Here is a 3,321-nt window from a genome sequence, read left to right on the forward strand (position 1 = left end):
GATACTCAGAGAATCCAAGCTTCCAGAGCAGAAAACAGAGGCAGAGAGAACAGCCAGCAACCACGCAGCAGACAGGCCACCGAAGGAGGGTGCTGAGAGGGGATGGGAGGGGAGACAGAGAGGGCGAGCCTTGGATAGAGAAGCTAGAAGAGCCAAGGGTCTGGTACTGGGCACAGGAAAGAATCCTGGGTCACCCTCAGATGCCGGCAAAATCAGGAAAGCGGAGAACAGTTAGGTTCAAGAGGAGCGGATGAAGACCCAGGAGCAGGACGTGCAGGCTGAGATGGGACAGGCAGAGGGTGAGCAGAGGCTGGGCTCAGAGACGGGCAGAGACTGGCATGTCAGACCGTGCGATGGGCAGAAGTATGGCGCCAGGGAGAACGGGAGCCCAGGTCCAACTTTGAGACAGGGAACCGGGCAGAGGGGAAGGGAGACAGACACAGAGAAGGACAGACATACAGGGAGCCAGGCAAAGGCAGGGCAAGGCTGGCCCTCTCTCCTCGGCCCCTTACCTGCGGCAGGAGTGTCCAAGCGGCACGCTCACCCTCCAGGACGCCTAGCGGAATGAGGAGCTGCTTCGGGAGAACAGAGAGTAGGGATGGGCGTGAGGGGGCTAGGAGAGGGAGAGGACTGCGAACCAGACCAGACGGGCGGGGCAGAGCCCTGGAACCGGGCGAAGCCCTCCCCTCTTCCCGCTTCCATGGGAGACGGTGGGAACCGCCTGCCCACCCCTCACCACCCCCCGACTCCACCTATCCCCAGTCTGGCTCGCTCAGGACATAGGGTTCCCTGAGGACAAAGCCTAGCCTTTGTCACCTGGTCCTGACCCGGCCTGACCTGATGTTCTCAGCCCCTTATCACGTCCCCAGGGCAATGGGAACTAGGCAGTGACGCACTGGGCCTCAGACTAAACCCCCAGCTTGCGTACTAGGTCCTCGAGTGACCTGGGGCTAGGGACAAGTAGCTTTCATCCCAGGGGAAATGAGTTGGCATATGCACCTGCAGGAGATGGGAATGTGGGCTTGACTAGGGTCCCCCCAAGGATGTGGATATAGGGTACAAGTCCCCTGGAAACAGGTGTGCATTCCTGAGCCCAACAATGGGGCGGTGGAGGGCCCTAGGGAGTTGGGGACCATGGGGGAGAGACCACGTAATTGGTGGGAAGCAGAGAAGTCGACCCCCATCCGTCCTACCCACCTCCACACTCTAGAGCTATATTGAGAGGTGACAGGAGATGGTTTGGGAGGGGGAGCTTGGGAGCATGTTCCTGGGTGTGAGGGTGTAGGGAAAGCCAGGGCAGCGGAGTCTGGCTTTGTTTCCCGAACACAATGTCCACTTAGTCATAACAGGCACGGCTACTGCCCCCGAGAGGTGGCATCACTGGAGGTGGGGAGGGGGCCATGAGGGCCTGGGGCGCTTGGGGACACCCACCAAGAAGGACATGTGAGTATGAGCCCCACGAGGGTTGAGAGGGGACACCAGGGTTCTACCTGGGGAGACGGGAGCAGACTGCAGAGCCCCCACCCTGTGGAATGCCAAGCTTGGGGCCCAGCTGGTGTAAATCCCGGGGATTGCCAGGGCCCCAGCCAGCCTCAGCAGCACCTGCACCCTCTGGCAGCCCAGAGAGGCGGAAGGGAGCACCCCCACCCTCACCCCTCCTGCCTCAGGCCCCGGGGATTAACGCCTCTCCCCACCCCCATCCCATCCTACAATGGGAGCAGAGGGTGGCAGTGAAGGGTAAAAGCTTCTGTGTGCAAATGTGTGTCTGGGGGCAAAACAGCACAGAGGAAAATCTGCAAACTGAAGTATGTCAGTGTGGAAAATCCTCATGTGTGTGTTAAGACTGGGCATGGACCTATGGTGGTCAAGTCTGGATAGTAGCTTGCTGGACTGCGGGTCTGTGTGCACATGTGCCACAGTGGCATGGGGGAACTCCGTCTTGACAGGTCAGACAGTGGCACTGTATCAGGAGGATCGGGGAGGGGCTGGGGGCTCTGGATGTGTCCCTAATGTAATGCGACCTCACGTTCCCAGGAGGACACCTGCCTGCAGACTGGGGAACACACAGAAAGAGAGGGCAGCAGGCAATTCTTTTCCTGACAAAGGGAAACTGAGTCAAGGACCCAGGCAGTGGAGCCCCTCCCTGGGCATCCTGGCTCTGGCTGCCAGGCCCCAGCACCATGGGGCTCCAGGTCCAGAGAAGGTGGGGAGTTGCTCCCAGCCTGGGGCCGTGTGAGGACAGGCCAGGGAGGAAAGGAGGAGGGGAGCCAGTGGCTGGAAGGCAGGGGACAAGCCTCTGTTCTGCAGGAGAAGGTGGCCCTCACCCCGTGTGCTCAACTCACCCTTCAGGTTAAAAATAACCAAGGTAAGGGCTTGATGGGGGGGCGGGGGGAGGTGGTGTGAGAAGTCCTGTCTTGCCACTATCTGCCCATCAGTCCTTTGGAGGGGAGGAATGTGCCCAAGGACTAAAAAAAGGCCCTGGAGCCAGAGGGGCTGGGGCGACAGACCTTTCATGGGCAAATCTGGAGGCCCCGGGTGTCCTCTTGTCACCTCCAGAGCCAAGGGATCAAGGGAGGAGGGGCTGGGAGGAGAGCGAGGTGGAAGGGAGGGTCCCTCCGGAAGGACTCCAAATTTAGGCAGGGGGTGGGGCAGCAAAATATAAAGGAGTGTGCTCCAAGGACAGACTGACACTCCTCTGAACCAGGTAACATGGGGCTCAGGGTGGGAGCCCCCATCTCGATGGGAACGGGGTGAGCTCAGTCAGAGGCCCAAGGGCTCTGCTTGAACTGTCTCGCTCCAGCCCTGGGAAGTTGCCCCGACAGAGGGGCGGTGCCCAGGGGAAAACCAGAAATCTCTTTTCTCCTACCTGAGTGTCCTCCCCAGCTTTCGTCTCTTCCATGTGCTTTCTTTCTTCACCTTTGTCCCTCCTTGGATGGCCTCCCTCTTGCAGTCCAGTTTTGTTTTGTTTTGTTTAAAGGAAGGATAGTTACAATATTGTGATGGTTCTTGCCATCCATCAACATGAATCGGCCACGGGTGGTTCAGTTTTCTTTTTCCTCTTGGTCTTTGCCAGCGCTTGTCACTATCATACTTCCCGGTCTGTCTCTCTCCTTGCCCCTCTTGGCTGTGTGTTCTATTCTCCTTGCCTCTCTCTGTTTCAAACTCAGATTCCACACCCCACTCCTTGCACTTTTACTCTGCATCCTCTCTCCTGTCTGCCACCTCTCGCCTGCCCCTGACTGCCCCTTTCATTCTGCCCCGCTCGGTTGCCTCTCTGGGTTGAGACTCGCAGGTTACTTCCCCCATGGGCTGCCTCCCTGG

This window comes from Moschus berezovskii, chromosome 9 (assembly GCF_049115385.1).
Source record: "Moschus berezovskii isolate FMDL1 chromosome 9, NW_MosBer_1.0, whole genome shotgun sequence".
In the NCBI taxonomy this organism is placed as follows: Eukaryota; Metazoa; Chordata; class Mammalia; order Artiodactyla; family Moschidae; genus Moschus; species Moschus berezovskii.